We start from the raw sequence: 15,355 nt of genomic DNA, 5'->3' as shown, positions 1-15,355 counted from the left end.
GCGGATTCGGTAGCCACGGAATCAATGTATCGGGCTATGGTGCCCGATCACTGATTCCTCTCCCCCGCTGAAAAAGCGACAGCTTCTCTCGGAAGCTGTGCTTTTTCTGGCTGTTCCCTCCCCGATGCGTCACTCTAAGCGTTTTACGCTTAGAGTGACGTCATGTAAACAAACTCATGGCCGCCATCTTGTGGCCAAAAAGTAATACTACACCTGAAAGAAAAAATAAATAAAAATTAACACACATTTACATTATAAATCTATTGTTTACCTCCCATCCTCCCAAAACTACCCAAATAAAATGTTTACTATAAAAAAAAAAAACCATTACAATAAAAAAAACAAAAACGTAAATATTTACCTAAGGGTCTAAACTTTTTAAATATCAATGTAAAGATGAAATATTTCTATATTTTTTTTATTTTAAACTTGTAAATAGTGATAGATGCAAAATGGAAAAAAATGCACCTTTATTTCCAAATAAAATATTGTCGCCATACATTGTGATAGGGACATAATTTTAACGGTGTAATAACCGGGACATATGGGCAAATACAATACGTGAGTTTTAATTATGGAGGCATGTATTATTTTAAAACTATAATGGCTGAAAACTGAGAAATAATGAATTTTTCCATTTTTTTCTTATTCTACCTAAAATGCATTTACAGTAAAGTGGCTCTTAGCAAAATGTACCCCCCAAAGGGTAGGGCACACCATGAAAAGTTGGGTGCTTGGTATTGTGGCATAGGCAAACCACCATCAAAGTCTGTATTCAAATATACCAGCACTCTCCAAAACGTTCAAAGAAATCACGCTCTTTTTATTGAGCTGACATATCCACAAAAAAACGACAATTGTTTCGGAGCCTCGCAGGTCCCCCTTTCTCTTCTGGGTAACCACACGCCTTGAGAAAGGGGGACCCTGCGAGGCCCCGAAACAATTGTCGTTTTTTTGTGGATATGTCAGCTCAATAAAAGGAGTGTGATTTCTTTGAACGTTTTGGAGAGTGCTGGTATATTTGAATATAAACTTTAATTTAGGCTCCTCTACTACAATTGTAAAATGAGATCAGCAGGTTAAGCTTTAATTTAGGCTCCTCATTGCGTATATGAATGAGAGCCAGGCATTCTAAGGAATAGCTGGGCAATTTGCAAAACTTTTGTACTGTTGGGCTGTACAAAAATGGAAGATGGGACCGAGGGGTGGCAACGTAGATCTCAAATTGTGCCTAGTTCAAGCAAAATTGAGCTATTGACTGGACACCTTGGCTATCATTCATAAAGCATTTCCGCATGCGGAAATGCTAAAAACAGCTGACTTTACCGACCACTCGGCAAAGTCAGCATTCATAAAGGCTCTTTCCGCATAAAAAAATGACACTACCGAGCAGAGTGATAAATCACCGCCTTGTGCGGTGATTATCGGAACAAATGTAGCAAAATGTTTATTCATAAAGATCACCGCAAGCGGTGAGAGGTCGGGAAGTACCGCTCCCTGTGATGTGGCGATACCAATGCAAGTGAATGGAGACACACAGACCTCCCAGGCAGCTGCAGCAGAGCGGAACACGGAGAAATGTATCAACTCGGCAGCTTCCGTGTCTCCGCCTGCCTACCGCCAGCCTACCGCCTGCCTAGTTCGGGGAATCTCCGCACTGCCACCGCACCTGGATGTTTTTTTATGAATGCCCACCCAGAAGTCTAAAACACCGGCAGCGGTGTTTTCCCGCACTGATTCCCTGTACCGACAGCTCCTTTATGAATGATAGCCCTTGAGTGCTAATGGCCTAAATGAGGGCTTCACATATACACCATCCCTTTAATGATTGATCTTTGGAAGTTGGTTTGTGTAAATCGCAATCAATTTTGTATGCATATTTTTGTGATTAACTACATTCTGTACTTAGGCAACAGTGTCCTGTCATAGGGCTGTTATAATAGGACAAGTACCCTTTGTTTGCTCCTTACCCCTCTTCATCTCCCTCGCTTCTGGTACAGTGTCCTTTCTGGTGTCTTTTCCCCTTTTCCTTATATTTTATCATTGGGTTGGAGGTCCTCCACAAATGCATAAATGTGCACTTATCACTTCAGTGTGAACAGATAATTTTCGCTGTCTGATTAGACATTTCCCCTTTCTTAGACTAATGACGAATATGGTTATGGATAGCCCTTTCAATTGGTCATTGTGGTCGACAAAGGCCTAAATGGTCTTTTCAGACTGCAGACTCCCATTGGGATCAATGAGTATAATGGGATAAAAGTTCTTGAAATATGGGATACCATGTATGCAGTCAAAACATATACAGTAAATGGCTACCCAAATAACACACGTTTTATAATTGTTGATAAATACATAGATTATTAGGTCAATGAGATTAGAGGTATCCTTTAATGTGCTGTGAATGTGTAAGGATATATATCCTTTTGGCCAATGATTGGAAATTTGGTAAGAGCTTTATGAGAAACATGTTTAAACTGTAAGATGAGATCATCAGGATACATTTAAGCTCCTCTGCTGTCAAGCAGGAGCGTTCCTAGGGTCCTTGGAGATCGTGGGCACTAGGTGGGGGGTATATGCGGTGCACGTGCCGTGGCAAAAAATAGGCATGGCCATGGGTGGGGCCAAATAGACATGAACTTAGCAGCGTTGTAAGCTACAGATAATAGGCCTGCCCATCAAAATATTGGATGGAGCCCCCTGTCCTTTATTTAGATAATTTACAATCAGTATAGGCATAGATCAAAGATGTATACGCACATACAATTTTTATTGGTCAATCACTGACCAATTTTACCACCCCCGTGCTGTAAGTGGGCCAACAGACAATGAATTTGATGAACAGAGCTAAAATTGGCTAATCAAAATTGTATGTGTGAACCAGGCTTTACAGCTAATACTGTACATACTGAAAGTAGCAGGGATCAGCATACAATACAGCTGGTTTACAATCAGTAAAGGCACAGAGTAACTCCTTATACTGTACACACTGGAGGTAGATCAGCACACAGTGCAGGCACTAGAGAACAGCATATACTGTACATACTGTAGGCAGCAGAGATCAGCACACTGCAGCTAGTGTGACGAAAAATATGAGGGATAAGCGTGCCGCGCTGAAAAATGGGTGTGGCCATGGACCAGAATGTGGGTGTGGTCACGGGTGGAGACAAATTTGCATGAACTTAGCAATGTGGGACATTAGATTAGGACAGTGGTGGTGAACCTTTTGGAGGCCGAGTGCCCAAACTGCAACCCAAAAGTCACTTATCGCAAAGTGGCAACAACAATTTAAACTAAATACCGTACAAACGTTTTATCTCATACATGAACATTATGGAAAAACAATTTAATCCATCCTACTCCTGAAAAAAGGTATTCATTTTTTTTAGAACCTCCCAGTTTTTTTTTTCTGTTTTAAAAAGCTAAAAAAGTAGGTTTAATGCTATTGTCTCATATGATGATGATTCAGCTTTTCCCATAGTCTCGCAGTTAGCAATCAGATGAGGCCCCTATCAAGACAAATTCAGCAATCATGAGGCCCCCAACATGACAAATTCAGCAATCGTGAGGCCCCCAACAAGACAAATTCAGCAATCATGAGGCCCCCAACAAGACAATTTTAGCAATCATGAGGCCCCCAACAAGACACATTCAGCAATCATGAGGCTCATCACATTGTAATTGCACTTGCATTATTGCTGAACCCGGGTTCAAGCATTGTTGGGCTCTTATTAGATGCCCATCTTGCTGGTATTATTGAATATTTTTACAGTATATATTCTCATGTATTTTGATGCTATAATTTATACCATATGTGTTTATATGATTGATTTTACTCAGCAGTGAACTGATCTTGCCGTAGTTTTAATTGATATTATCATCATGTTGATTTTCCATTGTGTCAATAATAATTTGATGTTAAATTATGAATTAAACTTTTTGCATTTTCCAAGTGGTGCTGTACATGTGGGCTTTCTTTTCTTTTTGTACATTATATATGTCTAAGCCCTAGCACACCTGGTGACTTAATTATATTGCTAGTGTTGCGGACACCCATTTTTGTGCTTGTATATATGGCCGTGAGGCCATGCTATATTGAAAAATAATGACAATATGAATGTATTTTAACTTTATGTTTTGCACTACTGCACTGTAATTGTCCTCTGATGAAGCTTCCAGTAGTTATGGGAGTGAAACATGTTAGGCTAGGTGGAGGGTGGTGTTGTGTACGAATATGCATTCAATTTTATGTGATTTAAAGGGGCAGACATCCTGCTAATACTGAGGCTATATTAATCCTAATACGGTGTTCCGGCATATATTTACCTCCTATGTCACATGTTAAGTGAACCATATAGGCAATACAGGATGTACCTGATGTTTAAAATGTTTTATTAAAAGTTAAGTTTTATATAGCTTCCTACAACAAGTAAAAATAGTGTTTTGTAAGCTTTCAGCATAGTGTTTAGAGGTGCTGTAGGTTATGCAGCTCTGCGGCTGCTAGCAGTCCCCAGCTGCTCATTCGCAGAAGCCATCCGTGGTATAGGTGAGAGCCGGCTGATAGCACGGGACGTCGCCGGCACTAACAGGGTGTTACAGCGAGGGTGACGTCACGCCATCAGGATGCTTCTTAGCCCCCCCACCTATGTTTTTCATCCTGATTGCATGCTTCCTCTGGGTGTGGCTTTAGGATTTAGCCTCAAACTGTGGGCAGAAGACATGGTTCCCACCAGAAACAGAATTATCTTCATTTACTATATAACATTCACTAAAATCAAAATGTAGACAGTACAATACATGTGTTATGTAAGTAGATCAAGTATTTATCTACTTATATATGTGTTTTTTTCCCCCTGGCATAGTATGGCTGATCCTACTGCTTTAAGGAACTACAAGTTCCACAATGCATTTGCCTCTATGAATCACGACTATGGCTGTCAGACTCCTGCAATGCATTGTGGGACTTAGCTGGAGAGGCAAGTTTGCAGATCACTGGTATACAGGAATAGTGATGCTCAAATACCCCTTTTTAAAATTCGAGTTTGGTCGAATTCGAATAGTAAATTATTCGAGGTCAGTCGAATATTCGAGTCGAATAATTTTTACTATTCGATTCGACCTCGGACTTCGAGCTCACTATTCGAGTCGGTATTCGAGCTCACTATTCGAGCTGACTATTCGAATTGGCCTTAAATAGCTTCCAACACTTGTTTTGAGGGTGAATGATGCAAGAAACATCTTTTTTTCCAAGTAACAACAGCAAGTGATTATGTGGGGATGTTCCTTTAAAAAAAAATGTGGAAAGAGAAGTTGTGTCCTTAATTTTGTTCAGTAGTGTTACTGTATATACTTCTTTATCTTTCTTCTTCTTCTTCTAGATCTTCTTCTTCTATATCTTCTTCTTCTTCTTCTATATTGTCTTCTTCTTCTTCTTCATCTTCTTCTTCATCATCTTCTTCTTCTTCTTCTTCTTCATCATCTTCTTCTTCTTCATCATCTTCTTCTTCTTCTTCTTCTTCTTCTTCTTCATCATCTTCTTCTTCATCTTCTTCATCTTCATCTTCTTCTTCTTCTTCATCTTCTTCTTCTTCATCTTCTTCTTCTTCATCTTCTTCTTCTTCTTCTTCTTCTTCTTCTTCTTCTTCTTCTTCTTCTTCATCTTCTTCATCTTCTTCTTCTTCTTCTTCTTCTTCTTCTTCTTCTTCTTCTTCATCTTCTTCATCATCTTCTTCTTCTTCTTCTTCATCATCATCATCATCTTCTTCTTCTTCTTCATCTTCTTCATCATCTTCTTCTTCTTCTTCATCTTCTTCTTCATCTTCTTCATCATCTTCTTCTTCTTCTTCATCATCATTATCTTCTTCTTCTTCTTCATCTTCTTCATCTTCTTCATCTTCTTCTTCATCATCTTCTTCATCTTCTTCTTCATCTTCTTCTTCATCTTCTTCTTCATCTTCTTCTTCATCTTCATCTTCTCCTTCTCCTTCTTTTTCAATATCGTCTTCTTCTTCTTCACGTATTTCTCTTTTCAATTTTTTTTTTACAGAAATGCAGCTATTTTTGAGCGTAACAAATAGCTGGTGGGCGCACGCATGTTGGAAGCGCCATTGTATGTGCTCCCTGGCAGTGGAAACACAAAGACAGCAGGAGGTAAATTCAGCAGCAGGAGGAGGAGGATGAGTGTGTGGCAGCAGGCAGTCAATGAGGCAGGCAGCTCGCCGTGACATAATAGCCCTGGTACCTAGCGGTGATACCAGGGCTGTAAATAAACACAACAGGAGGTCCCAGACAGCGGTCGTGCAGCCCACATTGTGTCCAATACACAACTGGGACAACACAGTTTTCAACCCGGGCACCTCAGAAAAATTAAACCTTTTTTTTTTTTTTAATGGTTTGTTTGGTTTTGGTTTTGCAACCAATATAGCTATTGTTTGACGTAATAGCTGGTGGCAGAGTGGCAGCAGAAGGTAAATCATCTGTGTAGTGTACCCTGGCAGTGGGAAACACAGACAGACAGCAGCAGCAGCAGCAGGAGGAGGTATGGAGGAGTAGTGTGAGTGTGGCAGCAGGTAGGCAGCGTGACATAATAGCCCTGGTACCTAGCGGTGATACCAGGACTGTAAATAAACACAACAGGAGGTCCCAGACAGCGGTCGTGCAGCCCACATTGTGTCCAATACACAACTGGGACAACACAGTTTTCAACCCGGGCACCTCAGAAAAATTAAACCTTTTTTTTTTTTTTTTTAATGGTTTGTTTGGTTTTGGTTTTGCAACCAATATAGCTATTGTTTGACGTAATAGCTGGTGGCAGAGTGGCAGCAGAAGGTAAATCATCTGTGTACCCTGGCAGTGGGAAACACAGACAGACAGCAGCAGCAGGAGGAGGTATGGAGGAGCAGTGTGAGTGTGGCAGCAGGTAGGCAGCGTGACATAATAGCCCTGGTACCTAGCGGTGATACCAGGGCTGTAAATAAACACAACAGGAGGTCCCAGACAGCGGTCGTGCAGCCCACATTGTGTCCAATACACAACTGGGACAACACAGTTTTCAACCCGGGCACCTCAGAAAAATTAAACCTTTTTTTTTTTTTAATGGTTTGTTTGGTTTTGGTTTTGCAACCAATATAGCTATTGTTTGACGTAATAGCTGGTGGCAGAGTGGCAGCAGAAGAAGGTAATTCTGTGTACCCTGGCAGTGGGAAACACAGACAGACAGCAGAAGGGCAGTACACAGCAGCCCACTGTAGGTGTAAAATGTGTGGCTGCAGGCGACGTAATAGTCAAAGTGAACCAGGCTGGCTTAGTGAGCAGGAGCCAGGAGGTGGTAAAGGGTGGTAAGGCACATTAACGATGGTTCCGGCAGCCAGTTCATGTCCCCCTCTCGCCGACAACAGGGGCCAGGAACTCGCCTTCCACCCACGCCTGGTTCATCTTGAGAAACGTCAGTCTGTCCACAGACTTGTGAGACAGACGTGAGCGTTTCTCGGTGACCACGCCACCAGCTGCACTGAAGCAGCGCTCGGACAGCACGCTGGAAGGGGGGCAGGACAGCACTTCCAGGGCGTACTGCGCCAGCTCGCTCCAGATCTCCGTGCGCTTGACCCAATACTCCATGGGATCAACAGGGGCATCGCTGTCAAGCCCGCTGTACGACCCCATGTAGTCAGCCACCATGCGGGTCAGGCGCTGGCTGTGACCGGAGGAGGATGCTGCTGCATGCATCTCCTCTCTAGTCACTGCTGCCGGAGCCTCTACAGTCCTGTAGAGCTCGTGGCTGAGAGACAGCAGGTCTGTGGGGCGCTTGCTGCTGCTGGATGCAGGCACCTGCTGCTGCCTCTGTGCTGGCTGCTGGACAGTGGGGGTGGAAGGCTGGGGGAAGGCTTCCTCCAAGCGCTCAACAAGGGCCTGCTGCAAGCTCCTTATTTGTTGCGCTGGGTCTCCTCCTGCAGGCGGCAGGAACTGGCTCAACTTCCCCTTGAGGCGTTTGTCCAACATCATGCTGATCCAGATGTCCTCCCTCTGCTTCATCTGGATCACCCTGGGGTCCCTGCGCAGGCACGTCAGCATGTGCGCTGCCATTGGGAAGAGGCGGGCCACGTCTGCTGGCACATCGACGTCAGTGCTGTCCTCATCCTCCTCCTCTGCCGCCTCATCCTCTCTCCACCCCCGCACCAACTCAGCTGCGCTGTGCTGATCCCCCTCATCAGCAGCCAGGTCAGGGACCTCCACCAAGTCCTCCTCCTCCTCCCCCTCAGAGGTGGACTGCGCAGCTGGTTGCCGCTCCTGCTGGTCCAAGGCTGCCGCTCCCTGTTCCAGCAAAGCATCGAGGGCCCTGTTCAGCAGAGAAACCAGGGGCACCCACTCGCAGACCATAGCATGGTCCCTGCTCACCATGTTTGTGGCCTGCAGGAAGGGAGCCAGCACAAAGCACACCTGCTGCATGTGCCTCCAGTCATCATCGGGGACGATGGACGGGATGTTGCTGGTCTTGTCCCTTCTCTGAGCTGCGGAAACAGTGGCCAGGGCAAGGTACTGTTTGACAGCGTGCCTCTGTTCAACCAGACGCTCCAACATCGCCAGGGTGGAGTTCCAGCGAGTCGGAACGTCAAGGATCAGCCGATGGCGTGGCAGATCCAGCTCCTTTTGCACGTCTTCCAGGCTCGCACAGGCTGCAGCCGAGCGCCGGAAGTGACGCACAACATTCCTTGCCGTTTCCAGCAGTTCGCCCATCCCCTGGTAGGTGCGCAGGAACTTCTGCACCACCAGGTTCAGCACGTAGGCAAGACAGGGGATGTGGGTCAGGTTTCCCCTGTCTATTGCGGCAACCAGATTGGCCCCATTGTCGGCCACCACCTCTCCGACTCTGAGGCCTCTGGGGGTCAGCCAAATCCTCTCCTGCTCCTGGAGTTTGGCCAACACATGGGTTGCCGTCAGCTTGGTCTTCCCAAGGCTGACCAAGTGCAGCAGCGCTTGGCAGTGGCGGGCCTTCACGCTGCTGCTGAGGCGGGGGGTTTGGCCAGGTGTGCCGGAGGATGGCAGAGGATCGGAGGAACCTGCTGCAGTTCCCCTGACCCTGCGGGGTGGCACCACCCACTGTGTTGCTGCTGCTGCTGTGCCCGCTGCTGCTCTCCCATCCTCACCCCCTTCCACCAAGCTGACCCAGTGGACAGTGAAGGACAGGTAGCGGCCTGTCCCGAAGCGGCTGCTCCAGGAGTCCATGGTGACGTGGACCCTTTCACCAACCGCGTGCTCCAGCCCTCGCTCCACATTGGCCATCACAAAGCGGTGCAGTGCAGGAATGGCCTTGCGGGAGAAAAAGTGTCTGCTGGGGAGCTGCCAGTCTGGGGCTGCGCAAGCAAGCAGCGCACGAATGTCGCTCCCCTCCTGCATGAGCGTGTACGGCAGGAGTTGGGAGCACATGGCCCGTGCCAGCAAGCCGTTCAGCTGCCGCACGCGACGGCTGCTGGGAGGCAGAGCCCTAACCACCCCCTGGAAGGACTCGCTCAAAAGGCTCTGGCGTGGCCTTTTGCTGGCACGGGAATCAGCAGACACAGCGGAGGAGGCCACTGAGGACTGGCTGCCAGAACAGGCCTCAGTGTCGGCGGCAGGAGTTGCAGAGGGGGGAGGAGCAGTGCGTTTCCGCACTCCTGCTGGTGCTGCTGGAGGAGCAGGAGGGCGGGTGGCTGCTGCTGCTGCTGCTGCTGCTGAAGGCTGTGCAGTGATGGGTGTGGTGCCACTGCCAGCACCAGATGCCTTCAGCCTCTGGAACTCCTGATGCTGGTGGAAATGTTTCGCAGCAAGGTGGTTGATGAGCGAGCTGGTGCAGAACTTTAAGGGGTCTGCACCTCGGCTCAACTTCCGCTGACAGTGGTTGCAAGTGGCGTACTTGCTGTACACTGTGGGCATGGTGAAAAAGCGCCAGATTGGAGACAGAAACATCCCCCTACGGCATGGAAGCGCTGCTGCCTGTCTCCCTGTGGTGGTTGGGGGTGGGGCTTGGGGGGCTTGGGTGCGGCTGGTGGTGGTACTGGCAGATGCTGCTGCTGCTGCTGCTAAGCCTGAGACGCCAGCAGGCTGTGGGACCTGCCTACTGCTGCTGCCAATGCTTGCAATGATGCGCCTCCTTGCAAGGCCCACAAGAGCATCCTCCTCCTCCTCCTCAGAGCTGCTGAGGACGACATCCCCTGGAGGTGGTGGCACCCAGTCTCTGTCTGTCACCGGGTCATCAACATCCTCCCCCTCCTGAAACATGTCCTGCTGGGATGAGGACCCCCCAAACTCCTCTCCTGATGCATGGATGGGCTGCTTGACTGTCGCCACAGTCTTGCTGTCCAATCCCTCATCCCCCAAAGTGCCCCTCAGCATCTCCTCCTCAAGATCGCCAACAACAGCAGACAATTTACTCATGATGCCTGGGGTCAAAAGACTGCTGAATGACAGGTCGGCGAGTGACGGTGAACTGGCCTCCTCCCCAGACCCTGCTGGGCGGCTGCTGCGAACAGGGGTGGTGGTGGTGGTGGTGGTGAGGGTGGAGGCCTCAGATGCAGAGCTGATGGCGGGCTGCTCATCCTCCGTCATGAGTTGCACCACAGTGTCTGCATGCTTTTCCTCAATGGGACGTTTCCGACCCGGCTGGAGGAAAATGGGAGCAGGTGCTACACGCTGCTGCTGCTGTGTCTCTGCAGCGTGAGTTGCAGATGCTCCTGCTGGGCGGCGCCCAAGGCGTCCACGGCCAGTGGCTATGGGAGGAATGTTAGCCACTGACGCTGCTGCTGCGGAACTGTGCATGGTGGCGCGCCCGCGGCCGCGGCTTGCCACAATGCTGCTCCCTCTCCTCCTGATTCCCTTGCTGCCCTTCCCCTTGCCCAAACCGCGCTGGCTGCCACTTCCAGACATCTTCAATGTTTTGGGCGTATAGACAAAAGTTTTTTAAAAGGGCGGGTGAAAAGTGGGGTACTTTAATGGAGTGGGTTGGTTGGTGAGGTGACTGAGTGAGTGTCCCCTAGTACAGTAAGTAAGTAGTAACAGTCAGGAAGTACAACTAGCAGTTACAATAATCAGTAGTAATCACAAGTAAATTTAGTGTGTGTACACTCAGACAGTGAGTGCACGCACGCAGGAGCTAGTAGCCTATGAACACAGTGACTGAGTGTCCTAGACTCCTAGTACAGTAAGAGTAAGTAGTAACAGTAAGTAGAACTAACTAATTACAATAATCAATCAGCGATCAGAAGGAAATGGAGTGTGGGTGTGTGTACACTCAGACAGTGAGTGCACGCACGCAGGAGCTAGTAGCCTATGAACACAGTGACTGAGTGTCCTAGACTCCTAGTACAGTAAGAGTAAGTAGTAACAGTAAGTAGAACTAACTAATTACAATAATCAATCAGCGATCAGAAGGAAATAGAGTGTGGGTGGTGTGTGTACACTCAGACAGTGAGTGACCGCACGCAGGAGCTAGTAGCCTATGGACAGTGACTGAGTGTCCTAGACTCCTAGTACAGTAAGAGTAAGTAGTAACAGTAAGTAGAACTAACTAATTACAATAATCAATCAGCGATCAGAAGGAAATGGAGTGTGGGTGTGTGTACACTCAGACAGTGAGTGCACGCACGCAGGAGCTAGTAGCCTATGGACAGTGACTGAGTGTCCTAGACTCCTAGTACAGTAAGAGTAAGTAGTAACAGTAAGTACAACTAACTAATTACGATAATCAATCAGCGATCAGAAGGAAATGGAGTGTGGGTGTGTGTACACTCAGACAGTGAGTGCACGCACGCAGGAGCTAGTAGCCTATGAACACAGTGACTGAGTGTCCTAGACTTCTAGTACAGTAAGAGTAAGTAGTAACAGTAAGTAGAACTAACTAATTACAATAATCAATCAGCGATCAGAAGGAAATGGAGTGTGGGTGTGTGTACACTCAGACAGTGAGTGCACGCACGCAGGAGCTAGTAGCCTATGAACACAGTGACTGAGTGTCCTAGACTCCTAGTACAGTAAGAGTAAGTAGTAACAGTAAGTAGAACTAACTAATTACAATAATCAATCAGCGATCAGAAGGAAATAGAGTGTGGGTGGTGTGTGTACACTCAGACAGTGAGTGACCGCACGCAGGAGCTAGTAGCCTATGGACAGTGACTGAGTGTCCTAGACTCCTAGTACAGTAAGAGTAAGTAGTAACAGTAAGTAGAACTAACTAATTACAATAATCAATCAGCGATCAGAAGGAAATGGAGTGTGGGTGTGTGTACACTCAGACAGTGAGTGCACGCACGCAGGAGCTAGTAGCCTATGAACACAGTGACTGAGTGTCCTAGACTCCTAGTACAGTAAGAGTAAGTAGTAACAGTAAGTAGAACTAACTAATTACAATAATCAATATATGAGAAAAATATATATAATACCTGCGCCTTTACATATCAATTATGCAATTTGGAGTTAATAAAATGTAAATTAACGATCAGAAGGAAATGGAGTGTGGGTGTGTGTACACTCAGACAGTGAGTGCACGCACGCAGGAGCTAGAAGCCTATGAACACAGTGACTGAGTGTCCTAGACTCCTAGTACAGTAAGAGTAAGTAGTAACAGTAAGTAGAACTAACTAATTACAATAATCAATCAGCGATCAGAAGGAAATAGAGTGTGGGTGGTGTGTGTACACTCAGACAGTGAGTGACCGCACGCAGGAGCTAGTAGCCTATGGACAGTGACTGAGTGTCCTAGACTCCTAGTACAGTAAGAGTAAGTAGTAACAGTAAGTAGAACTAACTAATTACAATAATCAATCAGCGATCAGAAGGAAATGGAGTGTGGGTGTGTGTACACTCAGACAGTGAGTGCACGCACGCAGGAGCTAGTAGCCTATGAACACAGTGACTGAGTGTCCTAGACTCCTAGTACAGTAAGAGTAAGTAGTAACAGTAAGTAGAACTAACTAATTACAATAATCAATATATGAGAAAAATATATATAATACCTGCGCCTTTACATATCAATTATGCAATTTGGAGTTAATAAAATGTAAATTAACGATCAGAAGGAAATGGAGTGTGGGTGTGTGTACACTCAGACAGTGAGTGCACGCACGCAGGAGCTAGAAGCCTATGAACACAGTGACTGAGTGTCCTAGACTCCTAGTACAGTAAGAGTAAGTAGTAACAGTAAGTAGAACTAACTAATTACAATAATCAATCAGCGATCAGAAGGAAATAGAGTGTGGGTGGTGTGTGTACACTCAGACAGTGAGTGACCGCACGCAGGAGCTAGTAGCCTATGGACAGTGACTGAGTGTCCTAGACTCCTAGTACAGTAAGAGTAAGTATTAACAGTAAGTACAACTAACTAATTACGATAATCAATCAGCGATCAGAAGGAAATAGAGTGTGTGTTGTGTGTGTACACTCAGACAGTGAGTGCAGTGCGCACACGCAGGAGCTAGTAGCCTATATGAACAGTGACAGTGAGTGTCCCTACGGGTACAGTAAGAGTAAGTAGTAAGTAAGTACAACTAACTAACAATAATCTATCAGTAATCAGAAGGAAATAGAGTGTGTGTACACACAGACAGTGAGTGAGTGCACACACGCAGGAGCTAGCTAGTAGCCTATAAACAGTGACAGTCAGTGAGTGTCCTACTCCTAGTACAGTATAACTACAATACTATTAGTAAAGGACAGCAGAAATACTGGTATAGATGAGAGAAATAAACAGAGGACAGCTGCCCACAGAGGCAAGGCCCCCCTGAGGCCTAAACCTGTAAGCTTGCAGCAGCTGCCTGTCTCTAATGTAACACACAAGCTACTAACTAAAATACAATGTCTATCTAACTAACAACAATATAGGTGTATATGGCAGGTGTAGGTGAGCAAAAACGCTAGGTAAATGATCACAATAGAGCACTTGCTAAGCCAAAGCACAAAGGAGCAACTCTCTCTCTGTACAAGTCTCAGGCAAGCATGGAGAAACGGAACATGGCGGCCGCTATTTATAGGGTAGGGGCTGGCCAGGGTCCCCCTCTGTGATTGGCTGCCGTCAGAGGGCCTGGGAGCCCTCTGATTGGCTCTAAGGACATCAATCTGGGCTATGACGCTATTCGAGCTCGGTACCGAGCTCGAATAGCGCCGGGTTGCTCGAATAGCTCATGGGCTATTCGAGTGTACTCGGATAGCCCATTCGAATAGCTCCAGCTATTCGGAGCTCGAATACCGAGCTCGAATAGCTGAAAAAGAGCTCGAATATTCGAGCTACTCGAATATTCGAGCTCTGCTGAGCACCACTGTACAGGAATCAAGTCTGAGGAAGGCTTCATAGTGGAAATCTTACTCCTTTTCTGCTAACTTAACCATTATCCTGATTCAAGACGTCTTGCTTTTTCTAATGGCTAACACAGTACTATACTCCACTTCCCTATATCTTAATGCTATTATTAACCAGCAATGATCAGGGGAAAGCGCGAACGCAGTCCCCCACTACCACAAATTATGCAGTCGAGTTTCCCGCATTTGGGGAAATCGCAGGGGTCAACCCACCCGGAGTGCAATGGATGAGCCTCACCCTGGGAGAACCACCTTCGTGATCATGGTGTCTCCCCTGCCAGGTAAGTATGAGTTGTTGGCACACTGAGGGAGGTCGCTGGTTAGGGCACACACTACTTAACAGAGGGAGACTTTATAACTGGTAAAAGAGCATTTTATCTGGATTGTACTTTCACACAGTCCACATACCTGTAAAGCAGCATACTCTGCTACACTGAACATTAGTAAGAATTAGATCTAAACATCAAGTCTGTGTGGATATGTCACTTTCCCAGAGTGCACTGGGACAACGAGGATATTTGAATAGCATGACGTCAGTCAAGCTCCCGCCCCCGACTCCTGTTATGGACAAAAGACTGCGCTCTGTAACAATTGGAAGTGCTGCTGCCTTCATATCAAGCCTCTTACTGCAGCTGTGTGTACTTGCCTGCCTTCCATGGCTCACATTACACTATAGTCCTCTCTGTTGTAGTAGCAGGAAGCAAAATCCCATCTTGCGTGACTTTTCCATACAATGGCTATCATTCATAAAGCATTTCCGCATGCGGAAATGCTAAAAACAGCTGACTTTACCGACCACTCGGCAAAGTCAGCATTCATAAAGGCTCTTTCCGCATGAAAAAATGACACTAACGAGCAGAGTGATAAATCACCGCCTTGTGCGGTGATTATCGGAACAAATGTAGCAAAATGTTCATTCATGAAGAACACCGCAAGCGGTGTCAGGTCGGGAAGTCCCGCTCCCTCTGATGTGGCGATACCAATGCAAGTGAATGGAGACACACAGACCTCCCAGGCAGCTGCAGCAGAGCGG

General features: G+C 46.6%; 1 non-coding gene across 1 annotated transcript; it reads right to left on the bottom strand.

Moving 5' to 3' along the window:
* Positions 1–14,447: 14,447 nt before the first annotated feature.
* LOC137526292 (U1 spliceosomal RNA) lies at positions 14,448–14,611 on the bottom strand. The gene has a single exon (XR_011023109.1). It is a non-coding gene; the product is annotated as a U1 spliceosomal RNA (small nuclear RNA).
* Positions 14,612–15,355: the final 744 nt, after the last annotated feature.

The sequence above is a fragment of the Hyperolius riggenbachi genome, chromosome 7 (assembly GCF_040937935.1).
Source record: "Hyperolius riggenbachi isolate aHypRig1 chromosome 7, aHypRig1.pri, whole genome shotgun sequence".
NCBI lineage: Eukaryota > Metazoa > Chordata > Amphibia > Anura > Hyperoliidae > Hyperolius > Hyperolius riggenbachi.
The sequence above is the reverse complement of the archived record's forward strand: the minus strand, read 5'-3'. Positions and strand labels throughout refer to the sequence as shown.